Genomic DNA, 7,986 nt, shown 5'->3' on the forward strand with positions numbered 1-7,986 from the left:
GTCAGCAACCCCATTCATGTTCCCGGCGGCTCTTTCTGTTCACTCTCGTGGAAGAAAAAAGACAGAAACTTCTCTATCACAGTGACATTGAGGAGGTCTCACACCTCCTTAAAAAAGCCACAGACTCCAAGAGGCCCAGGGGACATTCAAGCACGTTCCCTGGAATTCCGAACTCCCTGAGCTGTGAGCTGCAGGCCTCGCTGCTCCTCGCCAGACTACCGCCGATCCCTGTGCTGCTGTGTGTGCAAATGGGGTCTCAGGCCAGCACCCTGACCCCCGGGGCAGCTTCTGGAAGGAACCTCTTGCTGGCCCTATAGCCTGAGCACCCTCCACAGAGCCCAGCTCCAAGAGAAGGTGCCTGGTACAGCCCCCTCGGGGTGGCCGCTCGGGACAGGGCTGGGGCCATAGGACACCAGGGGGCAGCCCCCAGCCCTGCGCTCAGAGCCGCTGCAACTGAAGACCACGGGGGTCCCAGCCCTGGGCAGCATGGGGCTGCACGCCCTGCGTTAAAACTGAAACTTGGTGCAAGCCCAACTCCTCGGTTGGAATTGTTGCTTCTGAGAAATTCAACATCCAAGGAGGAGCCGGAAGGGACCTGGGCTCCCACCTGCTTAGAGGTGCAGCTCCTCAGCCTGTCCCCCCGCCGACCCCCGGTCCCCATTCCGGCCCCTCTCGCAGATGCTGGCCTGTCCTCGCCCCATCTCACCAGAGACCGCGATCTGGGCTCGAACACTGGTGACTTGTGGCCTTTTGTAACCCTGACCCCTTTCTCACTGATCAGAAAGGCTCTCTTGGGGCTGACGCTGCCCGTGACACTTTCATCACACTTCTCAGTCCTGCGGGGGTTTCTGGTTAAGCCCTGAGAACAACTTGACAGGGACAGGACGCAGCAGCAGGGTGTGACACGGAGGGAAAGGAGGGTCATGGAACATACTGAGACCAATGCTGCCTCTGCCAGCAGGTCCCACAGGGACAGACGTCCTCTCCCGCCACCACCACCCCCAAGATCTCAGTCTCTGTGTGGAGAGTGGGGACTGCCAGGTCACCCCAAGGCCATGAGATGGGGCTGGTGAGGGAGTCCTGCCCACAGCCTGGGTGCCAGCCCTGCACGGGGCCCCACCCTGCCTCCTCTCAGCTCTGTCTTCACCGGGCACCTCTTCCGGGCTGTGTCTCAGGAAAGGACGGGATCTGGGCACTGCCACTGCTCGGAGGGCATGAGCCAGGCAGCCCACAGCTGGACATTCCCATTGTGCCCCCACTCCTTCCCTATAACAGCCTCAGCTAACACTTCCTTTGCCCAGGACACAAGAAGGATGCTGCCGTGTGGCCGTAAGCTCTGCCCTTGCCAGCTTTGGGGCTGCTCGGATTTGCCACGAGTGCTGGTGTCTGCTTTGATTATGGCTGCCACCCTCCCTCTGCAGCCAGGCAGACCCCACTGCCCAGCACCCACCCTCTGTGCTGCCCACCAGAGTGGGGGTCCCAGCCCTGGGCAGCAGCAGGAGGAGTGCAGGGGTCCACACAAGGACCCCTGGTTGGACAGAAACCACTCCGAGCTCTGTCCCATCCGGCACCTCCCAACAGGGCTGCCGGCAACACAGATGCCCAGCTGACCAGGCACGGTGCCAAGTGCCCGCCTTCATTCTGTGAGCCTGTGCCCACCAGCCAGCCTACGAATAAAGAAACTGAGGCATGGAGACCTGAGGGCTGGCTCTAGACGATAGAGCCCAAAAGAGGAGAGCCAGAATGGCACTGCACACCCACATCACACGCTCACATAGCCACACGCACATCCACACTCAACACTGCTTTGACAGCCACACGCCACACTAGATCCCACATGTGCTCTGCACACCAGCTGTCCATCCCTTTGCCTGAATCCCCTCGTCACTCCGCCTTCTCCAGGCTGTGCTGGGGGTTTCAGCCCACCTTCCCCTGGGCTGCGTTCAGCAGGGAGAGCAGCTTTGTTCAAACAGCCCTGAAGTCAAGTCCCGCCCCCCAGTCCCCTAGGTCCCCAGCTGGGAACCTCCGAAGGGCAGGGCTTGGCTGTGCGGAATCAGCACGTCATCACGCTTTAGGACAGCTGAGCACTGAGTCCCCTCTCGAAAGGTGAGGCATCCATATGCAAACATCTGTCTCAGGGAGGCCCTGTTACCAACATGATCCCCTCTATGCTCAGGATTCTTAGAAATGCTCAGACAATAGTCTTGAAAAGTCACTGCCACTAATGTGATTTTATGCCTAAAGTGTCCCTGGAAAATCTCAGGACAGAAATTCCAAAGGCCGTCCCCCTTCTCCTGCCCGGATGGGAGAGGGAATTGGGCTCATGTGTGGCAGAGACCGACACCCGGTTGGGGGGCTGCCCCCTTGTCAGTCCAATGCCCTGGGCACTCAGTTACTCCCTGGGCCACTTGCTCAACTCACTGTTTCCAGGCAGAGCCAGGAGCGAGGAACCAAGGAGCCGTGGCTGCAGAGCGAGATGGCAGCTGCTGCCTGGGTGAGGGGCAGGCTCTACAGGAGGGCAGCAGCGGCCCCACCAGGCTGAGCCAATCCTGCGACGCAGCAGGGCACCCCCTCCGTCCTAACCCTCCAGACCTCGCTCCCCTGCCCACCGCGGGGCTTGTGCCGGCTCCGAGCCCTTGCTGAGCATCACATGCCTGCAGAGCGCCTGCTGACTGTCACATGCAGCCGGAGGAACGCGGCATCGGCCCGCAGGCCCTGGGATGTCACCAAACAGTGAGCGGAGTCCTGGGTCTGCGTGGAGACAGGTGAACGGCACTGAGTCATGGGGTGGCTGCCGCTTTCACGGGGGTCTCAGGACATCCTGGGGACAAACCAATCAAACACTGGCTGTGTCTAGTGGGGGCCGCTGACTCCAAGCAAAGCACCTTTCTCTGCCTTCACTTCCCCTCCTATCCTGCCTGAAACGCCCTCTTCTCCTCTGTCCATGACACACAGCTCATGGCCTCAGTCCGTCGACACCTCCACACATTAATCCACCCCCAGGACTCTCCAGGGTGTGTGTGTGTGTGTGTGTGTGTGTGTGTGTGCGCGTGTGCACGCGCGCGCACCCCCACTCTGTGGGCCGCCATCAGGAGGCCTGGCGACATGGCATCTCCGTGGCCACAGCACACGCCTAGATCTTGGTTCCTCACCACCGTTCTCTGCAGAAGGGAGAGGGGCCGAGGCCGGGCTGGGGCAGGGAGAGGGGCGGGTCTGGCCTCCAGGGTGTGTGTGTGTGTGTGTGTGTGTGTGCGCGTGTGCACGCGCGCACGCTTCTATGTGTGGATGTGTTTGTGTCTCTGTGCACATGTATGCATGTGCGTTTGTGTCTACGTGTGTTTGTCACTATGTTCGTGTGCACATGCGAGATGTGCTTGTGTGTGCGCATACATGTGTGTTGTCTGCTCCTGCACATTTCCACTCACTCCCATGCAGAGAGTTTTCTTGGGATTCCCGGATGCCTGGGAGGCTCCAGGTCCAACTTGGGAAGTGCTGCCAAGCCGGGCTTGATGGTCATCCTGGCCCTTCACAGCTGCACAGCACGTGCCCTGGGGAGGGGCATTAGCACTGCACATGGAAGGTGAGCACACACCTCCGTCCGCACGGCTCTCACTCTGAATGATCTCAAATCCACAACCTTCAAGTGCCACCAAGCCTCTCGGCTCCCTCTGGCCAGGTGTGCTGACTGGGTCTTCCACGTACCTGTCTTGTCCTGTGTCTGGAGCGCAAGGGCACCACCTCACTTACCCCCAGAAGCAACACCAGGATGTTCCCCTCCAGCACTGTGGGGCCATCCCTTCCTTAATCTCAAATCCTACAACTATACTGAACTTATTAATTAGTTTTAAGGTTTTTTAGTGGATTCCTTGGGGATAGATATAGATAGATAGATAGATAGATAGATAGATAGATAGATATCATATATAATAAAAGCATAGTATGCAAATTGTCCCCTTAACCAGGAGGTCATCCAGGAGTTGGATCAGGGCCAGGGCCGGCCAGGAGAAGGGAGGGAGTACCGGCCAGCAGCTAGCAGCCGCTAGGGACCATACCAGTGCGCTAATTTCCTAATTTCATGCACTGGGCCTCTAGTGTGTGTGTGTGTGTGTGTGTGTGTGTGTGTGTGTGTGTATATACACACTAATGAAAGGGTAATATGCTAATTAGACCAGATAGACAGGACATCTTCTGGATGTCCTTCTGGACAAAGCCGTAGCAGCTGCAAGGGCCGAGGAGGGCTGGCAGCTGCAGCGGAAGCAGTGGCGGCAGCAGCGGGGTGGTGGGGGTGGCACCTTCCCCTGATTGGCCTGGTTGCCTCCTGCAGAGGGAGAGGGAGGGCTAGAGGCAGCAGCAGCGGGGTGATGGGGACAGCGCTTTCCCGGGATTGGCCTGGTTGCCTCCCGCAGCGGGAGGCCAGACTCCAGACTGCAGCCCTAAGCTGTCAGTAGGACATCCCCTAAGGGCTCCCGGACTGTGAGAGGGGGCAGGCTGGGCTGAGGGACCCCCCCCACCCAGTGTACAAATTTTCATGCACCGGGCCTCTAGTATATACATATATGACATGTCATCTGTGAACAGAGCACAGTGCTTATTAACAGATGGTGAGAGTGGACATCCTTGTCTGGTTGCCCGATTTTGGAGGAAGCACCAGCCTTTCACCAGGAAGTCTGATTTAGGTGTGAGCTTTTAGCAGGGTGAGAAAGTTTCCTTCTATTCCTGTTTTGCTGGGGTTTTTTTTAAATCATGAAAGGGTGTTGACTTTTGTCAATTGCCTTTTCTGTGCCTAAGATGTTCGTGTGATTTTTATTTTGTATTCTACTGATATGATGTGTTACATCAATATTTGGATGTTAACCAGCCTTGCATTCCTGGGATAAAGCCCACTTGCTCATAATGTGTAACTGTTCTATGTTGCTGGATTTGTTTGCTAGTATTTAAGGACTTTTGTGTCCACATTTCACAAGAGATACTGGTCTGTAGTTTTTCTTTTAGTGTGTGATGTCTTTGTCTGGTTTTTGTATCCAGATTATAATACTAGCCTCATAAAATGAGTTGGGAAGTGTATTGCCCTTTTATTTTCTTGAAAGTTTGTTAAGAACTGGTTTTAATCCTTTACTGGTAAATGTTTGGTAGAATTCATCCGTGAAGCTGAGCTTTTCTTCAAGGTTTGTTTTTGGATTATTAAGTAAATTTCTTCACTTAAGATCTATTCAAATTATCTATTTCTTAGTGAGTTTCAGTAGCTTATATCTTATTTTTTCTTTTTCTTTTTTAAAAATATTTTTTTTGTTGATTTCAGAGAGGAAGAGAGAAGCAGAAAGATAAAACATCAATGATGAAAGAGAATCATGGATTGGCTGCCTCCTACATGCCCTCTACTGGGGACCAAGCCTGCAACCCGGGCATATGCCCTGACCAGGAATCCAACCACGACCTCCTGGTTCATAGGTTGACATCAACCACTGAGCCACTCCAGTCGGGCAGTAGTTTATATCTTTGTAGGAATTTACCAATTCCTACGAAGTTATCTAATTTGTTGACATACAAGTTGTTCATAGTACTACGTTAGAACACTTGTTGGGGTTAGAACAAAACTGAAGGACTCACAATCTAAGTAGCCATGACAGTTGGTACTGGCACAAGGGTAGACACACAAAGCAGTGGAATAGAGCTGAGACTTCTGAAATAATCTCATACATCTATGGTCAACCAATTCTTGATAAGAGTGCCAAAACCATTTAGTGGAGAAAGAATAGTATTTCGACATGGGTGCTGGGACAATAAGATTGCCACAGGCAAAATAATGAAGTTAAGACTCTTATCTCACACCACACACAAACGTTAAATTAAAATGGACCAAGGACCTAAATGTAAGAGCTAAAACTATAAAACCCTTATAAGAAAACATAGGAATAAACCTTCATAACGTTGGATTTGGCAAAGGGTTCTTACATTTGACAGCAAATGCCTAAGCAACAAAAGAAAAAAATAGATAAATTGGACTTCATCAAAATGTAAGTTTTGTGCCTCAAAGGACAACATCAACAAAGTGAAAAGACAACCCACAGTTGGGAGACTATATTTGCAAATCATATATCTCATAAAGGACTTGTATCTATACAATAAATACACCAATAAAAAGAAACACAATGTAATTAAAAAGCAGGCGAAGAATCTGAGTAGACATTTCTTGAAGGAAGACATACCAATGGCCAACCAGCCCATGAAAAGATGCTCAACATCACTAGTCATTAAGGAAACGCAAAAGAAAACCACAATGAGACACAGCTCACATCCACAAATATGGGCTAGAATCAAAAAGCCAGATAATAACAAGAAAGCCCACTGCATGGGAGAACATATTTGCCAATGTTATCACCGATAAGGGTCTAATCTCCAACATTTATAGGGAACTCATACAACTTAACAAAAGGAAGATAAACAATCCAATCAAAAAATGGGCAAAGGACCTAAATAGACACTTTTCAAAAGAGGACATTCAGAAAGCCAAGAGACATATGAAAACATGCTCAAAGTCACTAATCATCCGAGAGATGCAAATCAAAACAACAATGAGGTACCATCTCACACCTGTCAGAATGGCTATCATCAACAAATCAACAAACGACAAGTGCTGGAGAGGATGTGGAGAAAAAGGAACACTCGTGCACTGCTGGTGGGAATGCAGACTGGTGCAGCCACTATGGAAGACAGTATGGAGTTTCCTCAAAAAACAAAACATGGAACTCCCATTTGACCCTGTGATCCCACTTCTAGGAATATATCCCAAGAAACCAAAAACACCAATCAGAAAGGATATATGCACCCATATGTTCATAGCAGCACAATTCACCATAGCTAAGATCTGGAAACAGCCTAAGTGCCCATCAGTAGATGAATGGATTAGAAAACTGTGGTACATCTACACGATGGAATACTATGCTGCTGTAAAAAAGAAGGAACTCTTACAATTTGCAACGGCATGGATGGAGCTGGAGAGCATTATGCTAAGTGAAATAAGCCAGTCAATGAAGGAAAAATACCACATGATCTCACTCATTCATGGATAATAAAGACCATTACAAACTTTTGAACAATAATAGATACAGAGGCAGAGCTGCCTCAAACTGATTGTCAAACTGCAGTGGGAAGGCCAGAGAGGGTTGGGGGGCAGAAGGGAGGGGAGTAAGAGATCAACCGAAGGACTTGTATGCATGCATATAATAATAAATAAATAAATAAATATTTACCAAAAAAAAAGCCAGATAATGACAAGTGTCGGTGAGGCTGTGGAGAAGTCAGAACCCTCACACCCTGCTGGTGAGAAGGTAAAACAGGCGGCCACTTAAGAAAATAGTCTGGCCATTCCTCAAACTGTTAAACATAGAGTTATCCTATGTCTCAGAAATTCCACCCTAGGTATATATACCTAAGAGAAATGAAAACATGCCCCCACACACAAAAAAATTATACACAAAGGTTCATGGCAACATTATTCACATGAGCCAGAAGGTGGAAACAATGCAAGTGTCCACCAACCGCTGAATGGATAGAAAGTGGCCCACCCATGCGATGGAGTATTATTCAACCATGAAAAGGAGTGACACATGACAACATGGACGAACCTTGAAAATGCTATGCTCAGTGTAAGAAGCCAGACACAAAAGGCCACATACTGTATGGCTCCATCTACGTGAAATGTGCAGAGAAACCCATGGAAAGCAGGTGAGCGGCTGTTCCCGGCTGGGGGACACCTAAAGGTTTCTTTCTGAAGTGATGAGGACGTCCTAACATGGTCTGTGATGGTGGCTGCACGTATCTTTGAAAACACAAAACCACTCAACCACAGGCTGTGAGTTAGTGCATGGCATGGCATGTGGATTGTATCTCAAGGGAGACCATGTCAGGTTTCAACTACACAATCCTAAATGCTGCTTCGTTTGCATTTATTTGATTGTTGGCATGATTGGTTTTTTAAATATACTT

The sequence above is a fragment of the Myotis brandtii genome, unplaced genomic scaffold (assembly GCF_000412655.1).
Source record: "Myotis brandtii unplaced genomic scaffold, ASM41265v1 scaffold577, whole genome shotgun sequence".
NCBI classification, from domain to species: Eukaryota; Metazoa; Chordata; class Mammalia; order Chiroptera; family Vespertilionidae; genus Myotis; species Myotis brandtii.